This window comes from Crocodylus siamensis, chromosome 13, assembly GCF_052110815.1.
Source record: "Crocodylus siamensis isolate JL-2025a chromosome 13, ASM5211081v1, whole genome shotgun sequence".
Taxonomy (NCBI): Eukaryota; Metazoa; Chordata; order Crocodylia; family Crocodylidae; genus Crocodylus; species Crocodylus siamensis.
The window spans coordinates 30,501,421-30,522,528 of record NC_143407.1 but is presented as its reverse complement, the minus strand read 5'-3'; the positions used below and the strand labels follow the sequence as shown (position 1 = coordinate 30,522,528).

General features: G+C 45.4%; 1 long non-coding RNA gene across 1 annotated transcript in view; it reads right to left on the bottom strand.

Annotated features, from left to right (window-relative positions):
* The window catches only part of LOC149854168 (uncharacterized), a 43,006-nt gene extending 25,140 nt beyond the window's left edge, over positions 1-17,866 (bottom strand). The window contains exons 1-2 of the long non-coding RNA XR_016439039.1: positions 17,322-17,866; positions 14,650-14,774 (exon numbers count right to left, since the gene is read on the bottom strand). This is a non-coding gene — a long non-coding RNA (uncharacterized LOC149854168). The remainder of the gene's footprint in view (positions 1-14,649; positions 14,775-17,321) is intronic.
* Positions 17,867-21,108: the final 3,242 nt, after the last annotated feature.

Genomic DNA, 21,108 nt, shown 5'->3' with positions numbered 1-21,108 from the left:
AAGTTAGAGTTAAGGGCAGACTTTCCAACTATAAGGATAGCTAACCCCTGAACAGCTTACCTGCGGCTGGCTGGGGAGATCCTGTCTTCGGAGGTTTTCAATAACAGCCAAGATAAGTTTTTCTGGGGATGGTCTCGGTATACTTCACCCTGCTCTAGAGCAGAGGGGTGGCTTAGCTGACCTCCTGGGGTCCATTCCAGCCCTATGTTTCTATGCAATCAAATCCCTGTAAGACACCACTTCATCTACAAACCTGAATTTGAGTGATCATGATGCAGAATGATTTCAGCATCATCGCACACATGCACACTCATACATATGTAGACATACCCAGACATTAATTTTTTAAGTGTTCATATATTATTTTCCTTTCTAAATATCACTGCAATTATCACCCAGGTTTATCATCATTAACAGTGGTTAGCTGATTAACACTTGGTGAGACACACTGCAGCAATCATCTCCTTCTGGCCCCACTTTTCTTGTTAATTCATTTTCTGGAATTATTTTCAAGCAGCAGGCTGATAGAGGAGAACAATTATTACATGCATTGTTAAATGAATATGTTTCATCTCTGTTTGTGTATGTGCTGCAGCAGCATGGGTTTTTTCCATTCAGTAGATATTTACTATGTAACTAGATGCCTTCCCTGCAGGGGTAGTACTGCAGGTCAGTAGTGAAAATCAGCTCCACTCCACTGAAGCCAGTGAAACTTCACCAACAGCGACTCTGAGGCCACTAAAAAGCTCATAGAAAACAAGCACAAATGTGAATTTTGAAATGTTATTTAGGTTCTTGCAGAACCTGAATGCACAGACTTTGCAATGGGGCCTGGCATCCTCATCATGGGGAAGATCTCTTTTTTGGAGCCTTGATAATTCTGGTTTGCCTTGAGACTGGAGGTCACATATGGAAAAAATTCAGGGACCAATACCAGCAAATGCTTTTTTCCCCCCTCAAGCAGTCTTTGCTTGTAGGAGAAAAGTTTTTATATCCCATTCACCATGGTAGTAACCACCTAGAATAAGACAGAATGGAATGGATACAATTTGCAAAGGCACATAAGTGACTCAGAATTGGTCCTCAGTTTTAAAACCTTACTTGAACTCGTATAGAGTAAATGGAATTTAGGGCAAGCTTTCTAAAGGATTTAAGCTCTCAATGTTCACTGAAATCTCAAAATCCAGCCTTCGTGCACTTACGAAAGTTTTATCCAATATATTTATTCAATATATTTCAATATATATTGAATATATTTATTCAATTCCTGGCTAAATGCTTAGGTGCTCATTCCCCAGTGTTTCCTCAGAAAGTACCAAAACACCAAACAAACCCCCAATCTGGGCAAAATTCACCTTGGGGTAACTGCATTTAGGTTAGAGATCTGGCCAAAGGAGCATTTCAAACAACGCTTGCACTGCCAACACTTTCCTACTCAACAATATCTCCTTGTGCAGCAAAATTTGCAGTGGCCCTCCCCAGGATGGTAATTAAATGGGGATGTTTCAGCAGCTTATGCATTTAATAATTTTAAGTTATGCACATATTTATTGGACCCATAGGTTCATCATCAATTTATTCCCTTGCAGCTACTCAGTAGGCCTTTTAGTAGCTCCATATTGATTTCTCCTTCCATTGTTGACTTCTCGTGACAGGATGCATCTTGGCAATTTGGCAAGGTAAACAACTCCGCACACATTTATTTGAGTGCTGCTGGTTAGTAGCCATAAATGTGTAATGAACAACCTCGTATCTTTGGAATTAGATCTTCTTAGTGGTCGTTAATTTCATCCCTTGCTGATTTAATAAAAACCTCTTGGTAATAGGCCAGACTCAATTACATTAGTGCCTGGAATATTATAAAAAGAGGAGGAAAGAAAGTACGCTGCCCTCTAATAAGTGCCGCCTCCTCTAATCTGGTCTGATGCTTCAGGAATCTGCCTGGCTGAAACTCAAATACATCTGCATTTTTAGGCAGAAGGAGAGGACCCTTCATAAAGCTGCTCTATATCATGTATCTACCCCTTCGTTTATATATCCCAATATATTGAAGAGTATGTATATAAAGTGTGTGTGTGTGTATATATATCCATCCAGGGTCAAAAAACCCCTCTGCAGTGCTCCCTTGCAGGGCGCAGAACAACGGAACGTGCAATACATGACGCTACAAACATGTCTATTGCACCACATATCGCATGGCCACGCTTGTCTGGATGTGGCCAAGGTGTGTCATTGTTTCATGTCACCAGGGAAACAAATGTCTGTGCTCGTGTGGATGTGGCCTTAGGGCATGTCCACACATGCAGGCATGTATGCTTGCAGTGGCAAAAATAACAGCAGAACAAATTTCTGCTGGAGATTTGTGCCTCAGCACACATGCCTGAACACACACTTTGGGGTGGGGTGAATTGTGCCGCTTTGTGAAATCTGATCCTACCCAGCTTCCCTGTAGATGCTCCACACCTGTGTTGGCCCCAGCAGTGTAAAAAGCTGCCCTGGTGACCAGCTCAGGTCTACTTGCCCTCAGGAGCTTCTCAGGCCCAGCCACTTGGTGTCTGGAGATGCTAGCCCCTTGTGCCACCTGGACTGCTGCAGCAGCCCTGACCTAAAGTGGCCTCTGCACCCTCTACCCATTGCAACAGTCTGGTAGCAAGGACTGATGCCTAGCTGTGATCTGCTGCCACCTGATACAGCACTAGGCCCCTCAGACCTGCAGTCCCACGGCTGTGGACCTGCCAGATCTGGACAGGGACTACATGGATGCCTGGGCTGTGGTACAGGTGCTCCAGCAGAGCTGCCTGCACCCTGGGTACAGCTAGAAGGCCATGGCTGCAGAGTAGCACCACTGTGCCCAGGCAGCTTGACCCAGGGCTAGAGTCTGCTGCCCGGCTCAGGCCTGCGAGTACCAGCTGGCAGGACCATGCCCATTCTACCAGCCCCTGCTGCTGCCTTCTGCCCCACTGTTGCCAGCCCGGACCTGACAGAGGGAGAGGACGACAATAAAGATCCTGTCATCATTCCCTGCATCTCTCGGGGACAAGCATCGGAGTCAGCTCAGCCTGTGGTGCCCAGCTTTTACCCTGACCAGGCAAGATGTGGTGATCCACGACCCCCAGGCCCTCAGACAGTGGCCTCAGTGGGTGAAGAGCTCATGGCCCCAACGATGCCAACTCCTCCCCGTGCCCTCATGGCCAGAGTCAGTTCCATCTAGCAGGGCATGCTAGCAAGGTGGGGAGATTGTCCTGGCCCTGCTGGGAAGTTGGTTCCTGCATGGCAGATGTGTGAGGGTTGGGAGAGGAGGGAAGGACAGAGGTGGAGAGGATGGGCTTGGGGCATGAGCAGGGCCTGAGGAGGAGATGGGAGACCTCTCACTTGGGACACCCTTCGGGTCTGGTGGTGGCATTGGCTATGGCCTGTAGTGTCACTCCCGGCATGTCTGGACTGCGGTGGACAAGCAAGCCTGGAGGAGGACCCTGCCTCCTGAGACTCCAGCTGGAGATCTAGGTTCAGATTCAACCAATCAATATTCTGATAAAAAAAAGTCTATTGAAAAATTCCCAATCCATTTTCAACCAAAATCTCAGTCTTAATAAATTAGATAACTATATAAGTAATTATGTAGTAGGGCTGGAGTGGTGTTGTAGCCATGATGATTCAGGAAATGTATACGAAGCAAGGATTGTTTGGATGATATCTGCTATTGGACCATCTGTATAGTTGGGAGAGGTATTAGACAAGCTTTTGAGGACAGATTGCTAAGGAAGGGCATTTGTTCAACATCTCTCCCAACTGTATCACCAAAATAACCTTTGCCTCTCAAATAATTATAACAGGATCTACTGTCTACCTTCTTTATATCCTAGGGGCAAGGGGCACGCTAGTAATTAAGGCATGAGACTGGGAACCTGGGGGTCTAGTTTGTTCCTTGGGTCAACCACAAACTTGTGCTGTGACTTTCAATACAATACCCAAATATTTCCTCCCTTTAATTCATCCTCACTAAAATGAGGAAACCACTCTTTACCTCCTAAGTTTGTTTTTTGTTTCAGTTCATTAGTAGCGGCAGCAGAAGTCATGTGCATCATGTACAGCCAGAAGCGACAGCTGGCCTTCCACATGGAGGTGGATTTCGTCCATTAATTAATAAATTGCTATTATTTGTTTTCAACGATACCTAGGATCTGCCCCCCACTTTATGTTAGGCATTGTATAAGTGCATTTTCTAACTCCAGGAGTGCAGTATATTATTATTTCACATAGAAACGACTGCCACATCCATACAGCCTGAATTTCCTTTGGATTTAGTGAAATTTCTGCTTTGTAAAGCTTCCCCATGGGGAGAGGGAAGTATTTGCACAAATACAACCAATGTGTAGGCTCCTCCTACAAGCAAGTTATTAATACAGGACCTATCTATTCCTCTCGAGGCAGTTCTTATTCCGTCATGCACAAGATATATTTTTGGAGAGAGGTGATAAGTTGGAGAGATGCAACATCAGTTTTACAGTAGAGCCGCTGGCATGAGTGAGAGGAGAATGGTAACATAAACCATAAAAATAACAGATGGAAGGCAGATATAATAAAATAGAAGCACAGGCAAATTATAAACCCATTCAAATTGTTCATGCAGATAAAACAAGGAAACAAAAAACCATCTAAAATCACTAGGACTGGGTGTCTGTATGGGGACGAATGCTTTTTCTGGGTTTTGTTTCATTTCATTTTTGGTTCATAGTGGAGCTACTGGGATGAACTGAAGGATACTCAAGAGTTTGTGCTTCAGAGGAAACTTTTGTGGTGGCATCACTAGCTGGTGGTGGAACTCTCCTCCTGCAATCAGCTGCGGTTTCAAGCAGCTGTTCCCCCCTCACTTGCACTATGGGAAAGCAAATGTTAGTATTGCTGTTGTTCTGCTGACTTTATAACACCAAACCATGATCTAAATAATTTTGGAATATGTGGTGTCAATAAAAATAAAAAAAACCTTAAAGCACTAGTAAGGGTAAAAGTGAAAAGGCAATCCCAAATTGAACAGAGAGTCTTCAAAAGTGCTCCTGAAGCTTTGACAGAGCAGGCAAGGGCAGTGGTAAAACAGGCAACATGAAGAAGGACCATAATGCAGCCAAAGCACAATCCTTGTAATTGGCACAGGAAACCCTGATGGAAACAGCAAACGTCTAGTTGAGGCAATCACCCTGATTCTCAGCAGCATGTACAAACACATTGTGCTGGAAGAGATTTGGTTAATTTTCATGAATGATTTCATGAAAAATAAGCATAGTGCAGAGTACCAAGAGTTTTCAAGTACGTTGAGTAACATCATGTTGCCTTGATCAGTAGCCAAGATACAGCAAGGAACCACCTTGGAGGGGAGGGGAGCCAGGTGTCCAAGGAGAGTGGTTGCTCCTTAAGGAGACGATCCTCCAAGCCCAAAGGAAGGTAATCCCACCGAGGATCAAAGGGAGCAGGAGAGCACACAAGCCTCCGTGGCTCACCAAAAGCATCTGGGAATGTTGCCTTGCTAAAAAGGAGGCTTACACCCAATGGAAAGAAGGGGTGATCTCCAGGGAGGACTATTCTGGAGTTGCTCGGGGATGTAGGGGGGCAGTCAGGAAGGCCACGGCGGAGATGGAACTGGGGCTAGCTTCCCAGATTAAGGACAATAAGAAGTCCTTTTTTAAATACGTAGGGGGTAAAAAGAAGGTCCCGGGTAATGTGGGGCCCTTGCAGGACGCGATGGGAAACTTGGTCGTCACACCAGACGGCAAAGCTAACATGTTTAACGATTTCTTTGCCTCTGTCTTCCTAACAGCCACCTCCCTGCTGGGCCCCCCTCGGGCCCCAGGGGAGGCACACCTAGGCCAAGGATTAGCGAGGATTTAGTTAGGGAGCTTCTGGAGGGGTTGGACGTATTCAAGTCAGCCGGCCCGGATGATCTCCACCCTAGAGTTCTAAAGGAACTGGCCGAGGTCATTGCCAGTCCCCTGGCACGGCTTTACGAGCACTCGTGGTGCTCTGGTGAGGTACCGGAGGACTGGAAGAGGGCCAACGTGGTCCCCATCTTCAAAAAAGGCAGGAAGGAGGACCCAGGAAACTATAGGCCAGTTAGTCTTACTTCGATCCTAGGCAAGCTGTTCGAGAAAATTATGCTGGCACACATCCATGAGGGGCCAGCAGGGGATTTCATGCTTAGGGGCAACCAACATGGGTTCATCAGTGGCAGGTCCTGTCAGACCAACCTGGTGGCCTTTTACAATCAAATCACCAGATCATTAGATGCAGGGGTAGCAGTGGATATAGTCTTCCTGGACTTCTGGAAGGCTTTCGACACTGTCCCTCACCCCATTCTCATTAAGAAACTGGGGGGCTGTGGCGTAGACACCCACACAGTCAAATGGGTCGCCAACTGGCTGGAGGGCCGCACCCAGACGGTGGTAGTTTATAGATTCATAGACATTAGGGCTGGAAGGGACCTCGGGAGATCATCGAGTCCAGCCCCCTGCCCAAAGGGCAGGAAGTCAGCTGGGCTCATAGGATCCCAGCAAGATAAGCATCCAATTTACTCTTGAAGGTGTTCAATGTAGGTGCTTGAACCACCTCCGCTGGCAGACTGTTCCAGACCTTGGGGGCTCGGACAGTAAAGAAATTCTTCCTTATGTCCAGCCTGAAACGGTCTTGCAGGAGTTTGTGACCGTTCGACCTCGTCATCCCTTGGGGCGCTCTAGTGAACAAACGTTCCCCCAGATCCTGGTGGTCACCCCGATAAACTTATAGGTGGCCATCAGATCACCCCTGAGCCTGCGCTTTTCCAGGCTAAAGAGTCCCGTGGCTCTCAGCCTGTCATCGTAAGATCTGTTTTCCTGACCTCTGATCATGCGCGTGGCTCTCCTCTGCACTCTCTCAAGCTTCTCCACATCCTTTTTGAATTGTGGAGCCCAAAACTGGATGCAGTACTCCAGCCGTGGCCTCACCAAGGCCGAGGACAAGGGGAGAATGACGTCCCGGGATTTGCTCGAGAAGCATCTATGGAAGCACGCCAGCATTGTGGTCGCTTTACTAGCCGCAGCATCGCATTGCACGCTCATGTTCATCTTGTGGTCGATGATGACCCCCAAGTCTTTTTCTTCTGTAGCACTAACCAACGTAGCACTGCCGAGCCTATAAGGGTGCTGCAGGTTTTTCCTCCCAAGGTGGAGAACCTTGCATTTTTCGGTGTTAAACACCATGAGGTTCTCGTCCGCCCATTTGGTGAGCTTGTCCAGGTCAGCCTGGATCACCCGCCTATCTTCTGGCGTGGATGGGTCCTTCTCAACCTGGAAGGACGTGGGCAGTGGGGTCCCCCAGGGCAAGGTCCTCGGGCCCGCACTGTCCAACATCTTCATCAGTGATTTGGACGAGGGGGTAAAAAGCACCCTGTTCAAATTTGCTGATGACACTAAGATGTGGGGGGACGTGGGCACACTGGAAGGATGCAACAGGCTACAATCAGACCTAGACAGGTTACAAGGGTGGGCGGACGAGAATAGGATGGGTTTCAACACAGACAAGTGCAAGGTGATGCATCTTGGGAGGAACAACTGGCACCATACCTACAGGTTGGGGAACTCCCCTCTTGTCAGTACGGAGGCGGAAAGGGATCTGGGGGTCATCATTGACTCCAAGATGAACATGGGCCGGCAGTGTGGGGATGCAGTCAGGAAGGCCAACCGCACCTTGTCATGCATCCACAGATGCATCTCGAGCAGGTCCAAAGAGGTGATCCTCCTCCTCTATGCAGCACTGGTCAGGCTGCAGCTGGAGTACTGCGTCCAGTTCTGGGTGCCACACTTCAAGAGGGATGTGGACAGCATGGAGAGGGTCCAGAGGAGGCCACTCATATGATCAGGGGACAACAGAACAGGCCCTATGAGGAGAGGCTGCGGGACCTGAACCTGTTCAGCCTCCAAAAGAGAAGGCTGAGCGGGGATCTTGTGGCCTGTTATAAACTAGTCAGGGGGGATCAGCAGGCATTGGGGGAGTCACTGTTCCCCTGAGCACTGCCAGGAGTGACCAGGAATAACGGTCACAAGCTGGCAGAGGGTAGCTTTAGGTTAGATATCAGGAGGCGCTACTTCACGGTCAGGGCGGCTAGGGTCTGGAACCAATTTCCAAGAGAAGTGGTGCAGGCTCCTACCCTGGGGGTGTTTAAGAGGAGGTTAGATGAACATCTTGCTGGGGTCGTTTGACCCCAGTACTCTTTCCTGCCATGGCAGGGGGTCGGACTAGATGATCTGCTCAGGTCCCTTCCGACCCTAGAAACTATGAAACCTGGCATGATGAAAGGGCCACCTTATATCTGTAATGACCAGTTCTCCCCTCTAAAACATGATAGGGACAAATTTCACACCTAGTTACACTTAAAATGCTAATGAGGGTTTTACCGTCCTTGTAGCCCAGCTGAGTTTAGGCTTTCAGCTGTGGCAAGGATTTAGCCAGACTAGGTGTGCTCTTTAACCATGACGTACAGAGGTGGCTTGCACTGGGTGCCGTTACCCAGCTAAGTGGGCTTGTTGCTCACCCAAGAGGCAAGGCATGTGGTACATGCACCATAGAAACTTTTGTAAAGCAAATCTTTCTGTTTCCAGGAGTATCCATAAACAGGCTGTAGGAAGAGCATGACCTACAGGCACATCGCTTTATGTCACATTGTTCGTAGATCTGGAGGTGCAGTCAAGGTCTCGGGGTTGTGCTGTTCCTAGCGGGGGCAATTCATTACGCTGATGCTCCTGCTGCTCAGTTCACAGTGCTGATCTGACCTCTGTGGTTTCTATTCACTGCTCGCTGGGAACATCTTAACACTGCCTTTGCAATGGGAGCAATTGGTGATTCTGTGGACCTCTGTGGATAAAGCCAGCATGAGACCTATGAACTGTGTTAGTTCAGCTCAGGTTTGATTGAAGGATTTTAGCAGGACTGTTAGTGCACAAGCTGATGGACCTTGTTACAGGGAAGAGTTTCATCTTCCTTGGATTAGGGCCACTTGTGTATATGAAGGTCAGCGGGTGCCACTGTACATAAGCTTGGGTTAAAGTACCAGCATTGCCAATTCCAAGGATTTTTTTTGCAAGGTTTGTGCATTTAGGTGCATTTCTTAATGTCTCAGCTCTTGAGAGACATGTGATAACATGTCTCAGCCTCCAATTTTTAAAGTGACTTTGTACTTTTATTGCTACAGAGAAAATCTGGAAAACAGCATCTGATTGCACCTTAAAAGCTTAAAAGCAAATCCTCCCCCTTCCTCTCCAGAGGAATTTTATTTTAAAATTTCATGACTTTTTTTTTTAAAGCTTATCTCTTCCTTTTTTTTGTTTTTTTGATGAGAGGGAGGGGAAAGAGCAGGGTATACTGAAGTACTGTAAAATTAATAGAAAAATAAACCAAAGCTGTTGAATGCAAAATGGCACATGGGGAACTTAGTGTGATTACTATAATTTTGAGGATTATTGCTTTCTCAGGTTATCCTATTATTTAATCGTGAGACTGGAATACTGTTTGGTACAGAGGTTTCAACGGATAAGAAGCGTCTTTCTCTATGTAAATAGATAATAGATATTGTGCCAGTAGATGGAAGTCAAGAATACATTGTTTTGTGTCGAAACAATAAACTTTGTTGCTCACTGCAAATGGCTCCCACTGCACAGCATTTTACATCGAGCTGTTTACATTATGCGAGCAGTTTTCTAGGAGATGAGCTGGTCCAACTGTTCTTCCCCATCAAGATTTGGTGTTAATAATCGCTCTCTGTGTTCTTCAGCATTTTATGTAGTGGAGAAAAATAACATTAATAAAAAAAAACAGACAAACCCAACCGCCTGTAATGACAGCCCTTTGGAAACAACATTTCGACAATGGAAGAGACATTGTCAAAAAAAATCTGACAATGAAGGATTCCAATTCTACGGGAGCCATGCAAATGGGTGATAAATATTTTAAAAGTGAGTTGATATATACTGTGATGAGCAAAGGGGAAAAATAGCAAACAGCACACTATTTGGCATCTTGATTGATTTTTAGGTACCGCTGGAAAACCCTTGAGCTGTATAATCGAGTCTCTTTGTTCTCCAAGATTGGCATCATTATTCTGAATTTCATAATTCTCCCCAATACAAAACTCGCTTCAGGAGTGCGGCATTTGGAGTATTGCAATGAAACATTTGGATCATGACAGTGGAGCTGGGTGTTATAGCTAGCGATTATGTTTCACTCTGTAATGGGGGCAATTAGAGCCTACAGCTTCAAAGTGGAATCCAGGAAAACATGATTATTCAGGTGGAAAAAATTATTGAATGGAAGCTGATTTTGCACGTATGGAAAAGAAAAAAGGTTTGTGGCTAGCTTATCATCATGAAACCCAGAAAGTACCAGATAAGTCTGCCGGTCTAGGTTAGGTATTTTTGATATACATAATCACTGTAGGACCTGGTGTCTGAGATGCTACACAAAATGCCTTTAAAGACAAACAGCTGGGCTGCAAGAGCTATCGCTGACAGACCTCCTTTGAATGTTGCTGCCTCTCAAAACTCTCAGTATGAAAATGTACCACACTGGTGACTGGAAGGTTTGAGTCTGTCCATAGCTAATGGTTCCTATAAGCTTCCAGTTCAAGTTATAATGGGTCATGCTTTAAGATGTAGAAATACCAGAGAAAGGAGAAAGAAATGGAAGTGCAGGGGAAAGCAGTTTAACTCAAAGTACCAGTCCCGAGGCAGCCACATAATCTTTGGATTTGTGCTGCTTTTTGAGGCTAGCCCACTGAAACTACTGGGAGTTTTTCCACTGGTTAGAGTAAGCCTAAGATGGGAAAGCTCAGCTACCACCAGCTCTGGAGTACATCAATTTGGGGGAAATAGAGGCCAGCTTGTTCCATGCTTCCTGCACTATACAAGAATGAGCAGGTACAAATTGCATTACATGGCAGGAAGAGGTGGGTGGCTTATGCCAAAATGATGGTATTACCATGTGGTCGCTCTAGCTGGTACAGTGCTGGGCTGTGCTCAGTCGTCATGCAATCCTCAAAAGACAGAATGACCCAGAGAAAAGACACCGGGGCAGTAGAAACCACTTCCAATTGCATGATCCTCTATACAGCAGGCATTTAGAGAGGACTGGAGCAGAGTATTATTTAAAGACCAAGAGATTTTCCAGACGTACAGGTAAATAAACCTAGTCTGCTTGCTGCAATGGGGAATGATGGAGTCTGCAGCTGTGTGTCTTGGAGCTGTTGGGTCAGCAGATGTATAGTGGCCTGTCATTTGAACCTGCAGTGCCGTTGTTTCTTCTCCAGTGTCCAGGTTTGCAGGGGTCTCTGTAGACACAGAGATCTCTGCACACACTTTTTTTTTGTCCATTTATGCCCAGTCCTGCCAGGGGCTAAGTGTCTGCATCTTCCACTTATGTCAGTGGGAGTCCAGGACACTCTAGCTCCTTACAAAGCAGTGCTAAAAACCTCATGGAATTGGATCTTTACAGGACAATAGACACCCCTGTGTTTCTATATAACACCTGCCTGTCATCTACATCCTACCTCTCTGTGGTAGAGAGAAGGCCTCTTCAAAATGTAGCTGACAAAACAGAAAAAACAGACATGTATTTATACTTAATTATTCATCCCAGATTTCCATAGCAACCTCCACAGGAACCTCATGGGAGAAAGCGTGAATGTAAGGGACAATGCCTACCAATTCTGTACCTCCACATGTATATACTGCAGCACACTTAACGTCAGCCTCTCTCTTTGGGAGGAAACATTGCCTGGCACTCCCAGAAAGGGAACGGAGGTAGAGACCCTAACGTATGGTGCAGAAGAGATTGTTAGCAACCTCAGCTGGAGCAGTTTCAATGTGGGGGAAGAAGGTTGAAGTCAACTTGGAGGGGAACCATGCTGGAGTGGAAGGTGAGGCACAAGTGATGCATCAGATGAGTTTGGAGGCGAAGCCACTACAGCCTGTGTAACACACAGCATATTCTGTGTAACACATGCATATTCTGTCATGTGAAGGTAGGTTGCACATTGCTTCTGCCTCACTGAGTCCTTCAGTGATCTGTACAATTTCCTGTAAACCCAGTCCCCAGGGAAGTCAGTACAGGTGTGTGGTCCTACTGCCCTGGTAATAGCGGATGTGCTTAGCAACCTTTAAAGGTTAATTTTTATAGCCGCGTTTCTGTTCTGTAGGTATTTATGGTCATCTGCTTGTTTTCCCCACTTGGAGAGCTGTGCGCCATTTATTCCGCGTGTCCACGGGGTTAACCCCAGCGTGGGGATCTCATTATTACACGTTCTCAGAGCAATTATTTTATTTCTAGGGGAAACAGAAGCTATTTTAACCAAACAGGAAAACCTTAACAGACATCTGGAAGTGAGAGGAAAGAGTCTATTGCTTGCTTCCCCCTTCGTCCAAACACTGATGCTCTTTCCTGTTTAATTCCCTTCCTTAGGAAAAGGATGGTTTCTATGTACAGAACTTACAGGTGTAAGTGCTATCCCATCCACTAAGGAAATCAGAAAGGTTACAGTGGGGTAGGTTAATGGTATGGCTGAACTCGGATGCACAGCACACAGAGGCAGCTTTTGCTGCTCTAGGCAATGCTCCTGTTGGCAGCTGCCTACTGCCCTTTACTGACCCCATTCCACCCAGATGTGCCTGTGCTGGGACCAGTGATGTCTCCTGCTCCCAGAAAGGGAATGGCGGTAGAGACCCTAACGTATGGCCCAGAAGAGATTGTTAGAAACCTCAATGGGAGCAGTTTCACCAGTCCTTCACCCCAGCACAGCCATTCATAGATTACTACAAAGCCAGAAGGGCCATTTGCCACCATGGAGACTCCCTGCTGTGTTCTGCATGTGGATTGGGAATGCAGGGTCAGCTCTTGTGTGTGCCTTAATATTCAGGTCAGAGAGTATATCTACAACACAGGGTGGAGAGGTGCACAAGCCAGGTTTAAATGAGCTACTTTGGGCACTGGAAGCACCTAGCCAGGGTGGCATGGTGCTCCACGTGTCCTAATTCAATCAGCATCTCAGCCCATGCTGAGCAATAAGCTACTTTCAGTGCCTAAAAGCTGCTTCATTTAGAGAGCTAGCTTGGGTGTCTCCACACTGCACTGTACCCTTCGGTGTTGATCTATCTATGGAAACCATTTCCTGGGATATGCTGCCAGGCTCCGGAATGGCTCTCTAGGTTGGTGGTGCTCTCCCCTACCTTGGAGGTCTTCAAGAGGAGGTTGGATAGATATCTGGCTGGGGTCTTATGATCCCAGCACTCGTTCCTGCCCGGGGCAGAGGGTCGGACTTGATGATCTGTTTGGGTCTCTTCCGACCCCAGAAACTATGAAGAGCAGGACCCTGGTTCCCAGCCAAGACCTCCATTGTTTGGCTCAAAGCATCTTTTTGTTGTATAGCATGTACACATTTCGGGGCGTGGGTGAACACAGAACCCAAGACGGGGCGGTTAAGGATTTTTTGCCAGGTGGTATGGTAGGTCAGATCTTCACCTGGTGGGAAGTGGCACAGTTCTGGTGGCCCTCATGCAACGACATACATTTTCAGCAGAGAGAGATCTGTTCCTGTATAACCAGCTAATTATACTCTCCCTTTCCCACCCTCACTCAACAAAAGTGATTTTTAAAACTATTTTGGGTCCACCAATAGCCTTTGTGTGTTCTGTTTACTCAACAGAGCAGGAAAAGTCTAAGCTGGGTGAATGGGATAGGAAAGCCAAAGCTTTGTGTTTCTACAAATCCACAGAGCAATGAGCTATTATTTCAAACAAAAGGTGCTGTATTCAAGTAAAGTCATAGCCATTTTGTGGACCTGCTGCTTAGAGGTCTCTGAGAATTCTGTCTCTCTTCTATTGTCCTTTTTTAATCATATTATGTGGATTTTATTACCAAGGTAACAGTCCCACATGCCAGATTGCATGGCATTTACCAAGACAATACCACTATTCAGAAAATAATGCCTGGCTTCTATTATTCTTGGTCTCAGGTACAGGGATAGGAGCCTTATGGAAAGCTGTTAAGGGAGATGCTGCTACTAATGTAACACACTCTTTTTCTGATCACCCAAATGAAACCTGGTAGCCCCAAAACCCTGCTGCTGACACACAACAATACTTTTGCTTGGGCTGTGGTCATTTCCCAGCCAGACAGAGCAAAGGAAGCGGAGGGTAAACATTCAGGCATCCGACTCTATGAGATGACAGTGCTTCATTTCAAAGCTGCCTAAGGGTTTCTAATGGGGAATGAGTAGCTACGTGCTTTAGGCAGCTTGCCAAGTCTCAACCTGGTGGACACTAGTGACAGCTAGGCTTGTGAATGCATACGCACACTGCAGGGGCATAAGGAGAGAAACTTAAGTACATGCCATCTCCAAACCCAGCTAGTACATTTTACTCTTGCCTGATAATTCTAGCATACCCCAAAATGGAAAATGTTTATCTTGTGCTGAAAATCCTCAATCCTACTGACCATCAACTTCTTGAAACCCCCAATCCCTTCTCCTGATTACAGAAGTTATAACAGGAGACTTAATTGATGCTGCATGCCACATGGCAGTTAAATACAGGCAGCCCTCAATTTTATGACGTTCAAATTATGACAAATGGTACTTACGACACACTGTTTTGACTTTGACGTAGGTTTTGACTTCATGACGCTTGATCCGACACAACGCCACGCCAGTGAACGAGTTCGCTGTGCTGCCCATATCCCTGCGCTGATCCACCGTGCAAAAAGCCCTTCAAAAAGTCCAGCAAAGTCACTTCAAAGAAGTCCTTCCAAATCAATACAATTGCTATTTACAATATAAATACATGAATGTAGCTATATTACTCATCTATAATTGATTGACTACAAAATACTGGGGTATTTTTGGTGAAAACAGGGTATTAGGCCTTGGTTCAGGAATCAATCCCCCATTTATAACATTGTTCCTATGGGAAAAATCGGTTCTGAGTTACAACGTTTCAACTTAAGATACGGTTTTCAGGAACCAATTGGTTCGTAAGTCTGAGGGCTGCCTGTATCTGCTTAGACCCCAGGATGCTTTGAGGGAGGGATTCCAGTGTGAACACATTATACAGAGCTAAGGAACCTTTAACAGTAAGATGAATAAGTGAGGACTCATAGAGAGGCTTATACTATTCTCATAGGCTCATGAATCTACTACTGGTCTCCATAAATGGATACTGGGCCAGATCCCAGGTTGGTATAAATTGACATTGCTCCATTGACTAGAACGGACTCTGCCCTTTTACACTATTGGAGCCATTGGCCTTTATTGATTTAGCTGACGAATAGTGGAAGTGGAAGTGTCTGCTTTTAGTTTGTACAAGTCTCAGATTCAAAACCTGCTAAAACCCCATGCAGAACAGGGTATAATCACTTCATTCTCTTGCCTAGTAGGATTGTGGGTTTGGTTATTCTTTGAGCTAGTTTTGGTGGGCAGAAGACTAAACTTTTTGGGCCTGTTTCTAATTGGTTTCATTCTAGCATAGATTTCACAGAAGCATAGAAAATTAGGATTGGAGGTCATCTAGTCTGACACTGTGCTCAAAGCAGGACCATCCCCAACTAAATCATCCCAGCCAAGGTTTTATCTACCAAGGTCTTAAAAACTTCTCAAGATGGAGATTCTACAACTTCTCTGGGTGACCTGTTCCAGTGCTTTCCTACCCTTCTAGTGAGGACATTTTTCCTAATATCCAACCTATACTTCCCTTGCTACAACTTGAGCCCATTGCTCCTTGTTCTGCCACCTGCCACCACTGAAACCAGTATAACTCCATCCTCTTCTGAACCCCGCTTCAGGTAGTTGAAGGCTGTTACTAAATCCCTCCTCGGTCTTCCCTTTTCCATACCACGTAAGTCCACTTCCCTCACTTCACTGTTGTTATTTATTCCTACGGTATCATCAGAATCAGACCCATTGTAGTACATTGTATGATACTATTGAAGTTATGCAGATTATTTAATGAACCTACTTACTCCAGTGCAAATGTATGCAACTTGAGTATTCACAGTGACCTCATTGTATCCACAGACAGTTTTACATTCCACTTAAGCATAAGCCATTGGCCTCATTTGAACAACTATTTTTTTGCCTGGGATTACAAGGATAATACTTATCAGAAATACATAGTTTACTGCCATTCTTAAAACATTTCGGTGTATTTTACATTTAAATAGAATTGAAGCCGCCTTGAAAAAAAATTTATTCCAGTTGCCTTTGTGCGCTGATGATTAAAGAATGTGGTTCAATTTTTTCCCTTTCTCATTCTTAGCTGTGTCTCATTAGACTAGCTTTTTATTGCTTTTCATATCCATCATGATTTGTGTCAGCAGAATGGTTATATAGATGGACAGCTTATTATCAGCTTTAAGCGAAGAAACAGAACACAAGAGTGGTTGCTAAGAAAAGGGAAAGGTAATTAACGCTGGCACTGGAATATAAATGAAGCTTGACATTTTCACTTTGTGAGTCCAAATTAACCCCTGTCTTAATGTTATAGCATGCAAGAGACAATATTATGCTTTTGCTTGCTTCTTTTCTCATCCACCGATTCCGAGTTTCTCCTGATATAAAATGACACAGCAAGTCTTTGCCTGTTTTGGCATGGTCTCCTGATGTGATGACATCAAGTAGAAATGGGGGAACATGCATAAAAGATGTTTAATTTCTAATGGGCTACAGACCCAGGGATCTCACAATTCATGAATTGTGCCTACGGGGTAATTGCGTGTCTCAGGATCATTATATGCAAGCAAAAATTGAACACACACACAACCATGTGCAGCCACATTTGCAAATTTGGCCGTGTAGTCCTAGGGGCTCAGGTGACCATGTATTTTTTTTATCCCAGATTGCCAGGCAATATCCCTGTGAATCACATTTGTTTGTATCAAAGTTCCTGAATTAGATCCAGGAACAACAGATGCAGAGGATGTTTGAAATGGGCATTTAAACACAGCCATTTCAGGACCATCCCTGATGCATGTTTTACCAGCCTCTGTTTCCCACCCACTCTGATTCATAATTGGTCATTTCTCAGTAGGAGCCCAGGCACGGTCTTACTGGAGAAAATCTTTCCCACTTGAATCCTTCACAAACACAGAGGTACAGACAGTCACAAGGAGCAGTTCTCAGCCGTGGCACAAGTGGCAGGTGTCTTATAACCTCCCAGCCTTTCAGTTCACAGGCCATATAGACTGATATAGGGGGCAACCCCGAGAGTCATCCTCAGCCATGCTAAGCCATGTGACCTGACCCTCCCTTTACATCTTACCTTGTGATCCGTATTGTTGTGCTTCTTGCTTCTCAACTTGAGCCCTTCTAGGGCAACTTGTCTCTCCATCTAGGCTTCCTCCTGCAAAACAGGAAATGAAATATAGAAGGCCTGGAGGTCAAGAACAAGAAATTGTGGGATTATGGCTGGCGGGCTTTCTGTGCTGGAGGCTGAGGTGTGGGGGGGTGAATTCTGAACACACTGCAAAAAGGGGCAGGCTAGGGAAGAAGTAGAAATGGGGAAAGGCCTCATACCCCAACTTTCATTGGGCTCCCAGGGGTGAGCTGAACCATACTTAGGAGGTAAATTTAAGGTTTTTTAGTGTAGATGGTCAACACGTATGGACTTAAGGATATTCTTATGGTTGACCACAGTTAGCAGTATCATATAGGCACGCTGTCCTGGTGTCCCGTAATCTACTCCTGCTCATGTCACTGGAAGGAATTCATCATTCAAGCATAGCATGTAGTCCAGTGGCTATTTTATAACAGTCACAGCTGTTAACAGGGCACAAGGGAAAACCAAAGCCTGGAAAAAGCTGGGCTTAACTGAGAATAGGCATCAGAAATTCTCCACTCATACTGGTGAATTTTCTTCTTCTACTTCTTGCCAGCTGCATCCTTTCACTATTGCAGGCTGGAAGTGGGAAGAGTCACGATCTATAAAATATAGGTTTTAATTAACTTAGTGTAAGGAGTGACAGTGATAGGTGGTCTGGAAACAGTGGCTGTAGAGGCAGCACCAGAAGGATGGACATACTTACCCAGTTTTTCTTCTCCTGAGTGATCCAAGGGATTCTGGGTCCTCAAATACATCATGAAACCTTATTCTCAACAATGAACTATTTTCTTCCTCTTACTGGACCTCTTAGTTTTGGGAGTATATTCTATTCTCATTAGAGGAATCTGAGGTTTGCTAAAATGTCCGTGTTGTCTGAATAGGATTTTGCTGTGACTTACTGTAGAGATGGAGATTGCCAACATGTTTTTTTTTTTTGTATTTTGTGGTTTCTATCCATTGTTAGCGAGAGCCTGATCAGAGAACAAGGACCATTATTTGCTGGCACAAGTTAGAAAAAACTTGAAGCCAATTTGACCTTTGCCAGAGGCTAACTGAGGCTCCTGACAATCCCCAGGATCAAGCTGGCAGGGGGAAAAAAAAAAAAAAAAAATCACATAAAGCAACCTAAGCCCTATCCTTACGCATGACAAGTTCTGCTTTAGTGTCCCCAAGCATCTAGTCCAGAATTAAATTAGCCTCCTTCAGACTAGATCCCTTCAGAGAATCTAAAAATCCATCAAACCAGGATATTATTGTTATAGACCATTGTTACTGGAACCTCCAGACACTATTGCAATTTGGGATAAAGGCCTGATTATGCGAGGCCCTGTAGACCCATGTAACTGCTGTCTCTCAATTCAATCTGTGAACAACAGCCCAACCCTCTCTGAAGCTTCTCAGCCAGCAGGGAAATCACCCTGTTGTGTTTTTTCAATGCACTTTATCCTCCCCTCCTTTTCAATTTTCTCTTCAGAATGCGGTATGTCTGCAAAGTAATTAAGCTCAATTATCTGACATATAAAATGGTGGAGGGTGGGGAGGTTATAAGGATGAACTGGGAATCTTTAAGCAGAGAGAAAAGAGGACTGAAGGGAGACATGATAACTCTTTACAAATACTTACAGAGATATAATATAGAGGACAGGGACCAATTATTCTCATCAGTCAATGAAGCCCATACAAGGACTAATGGGCTCACACTGAAGAAGGGAAAATGTGAAATAAGATTTTAAAAAACCCCATAAAGAACAGTAATGCAATAGAACAAGCTGACAAAGGAAGATGTCAAATCATCATGCTGCTAAAAGCCAGATTTTAGGAGGTACCTGGCTGCCCAAAGATGGAGATAAGTGCCTAAAGGGACCTAGGAAAGTGCTTGGAACAGGTGACCTAAGTGACAGTCTCCTGAATTCAGCAGGAGACAGATGCCTAGCCGGCTTTTGCACCTAGTGGAGTGTACAAGACACTTCTTTGCCTCATTAGACAATGCCTTTGGAAATCTGTGCCTAAAAGCTACACACGCTCAGTCCTGCCCCTATTCTGCTCATAACTAACCCAGAATCCTAAGGTGCTGTCTGCCTGTCTGTCTGCCACTCTTTTTTAAACATTGAAGGTCTTTTAGTGAGAACATAGTCTTGTATCTTGTTTGCTGGAGAAAGGTTCTGGGGTGAGAATTCACAGCACGTGAGTTACTTCTCACCAATAAACAATTTATATAGTCAACCTTAGCGTTAAGAGTTTGTCCACATGGGGAAGGTAACACAAACTCAGGGCCACACTGCTAGTTACAGTTAGGACATGTTAGCTGCACTTAAACTGCAAGTGACTGTGCGTTCAAGCAGGGAAACATGTGCCAAGTGTGACGGCATCAGGGCCATTATCGTGGGACAGCTGGCAAAACTTTTCCAAAACTAGTGGCCCTCTGGAGAGGTCCCTGAGGACTGGAAGAGGGCCAATGTTGTGCCCAACTTCAAGAAAGGGAGGAGGGAGGACCTGGGTAACTCTAGGCCTAACTTCTATCCCAGAGAAGATCCTGGAAAAATTCATCAAGGAGTCTATGTGCGCCAGGGTTGCAGAAGATGGGATTCTGAATGACAGTCAGCATGGCTTTGTCACAGGCAGGTCTCGTCTTACCAACCCGATCTCCTTTTATGATCAGATAACTTGTCAACTGGATGAGGGACAGGAGGTTGACGTTGTATATCTTGGCTTCCAAAAGGTTTTTGATCTAGTATCTCACGAAGTTCTCGTGAGAAAATTGGAGGACTGTGGGCTTAACTGTGAGACAGTTAGGTGGGTAGGAAACTGGTTGCGGGGTGGGACACAGAGAGTCCTAATGAATGGATTTGTGTCATCTTGGCGAGAAGTGGCCAGTGGTGTCCCTCAGGGGTTGGTGCTTGGTCCAGCGCTTTTCAACATTTTTATCAGCGATTTGGATGTGGGGGTGAAGAGCTTGTTGGCCAAGTTCGTGGACAACACCAAGTTATGGGGCAGCATGGTCACGCTTGAAGATAGGCTGCAGATACACGTGGACCTAGACAGGCAGGCAAGTTGGGTGGACTGGAATCAAATGAAGTTCAATGTCGAGAGATGTAAAGTGCTCCACCTCGGGATGAACAACTCCCCAACACCTACAGGCTTGGCAACGCTAAACTGACCACCACCACCACAGTATGAAAGGGACCTGGGTGTAATAATAGACCACAGTATGAATATGAGGCGGCAGTGCGATGCTGTAGCCAAAAGGGCAAATAATACCCCAGCATGCATGAATCAATGCATCTCCAGCAAAACTAGGGAAGTGATTCTTCCACTCATCTCAGCATTGATGAGACTGCAATTGAAGTACTGTGTCCAGCACTGGGCACCACACTTCAACAAGGATATGGTAAAGCTCGAGAGAGTCTAGAGAAGGACCACCTGTATGATCAGAGACTTGCACAGCAAGCCATACAAAGTAATTACAGTGCATCAGAGCAGCCTCCTGGCACATCTACAGGCACCCACACAGATTTAACACATACTAAGTGTCCTGTGTGAAAGGCCCTCAGGTAGGTGGTGAATTTACAAGACATTAACTACCCTCATTAATGCACCCTGTGGATTTTCTTAGCGCACAGTAATTGTAATGTTGTTTACTCCACCCTGGGCACAAGAAGTTCACTATGAAGTAGACTAATTTGCTCCACAGTAAACACCTTGGCATCTACATGTGCAGAGCTATTAG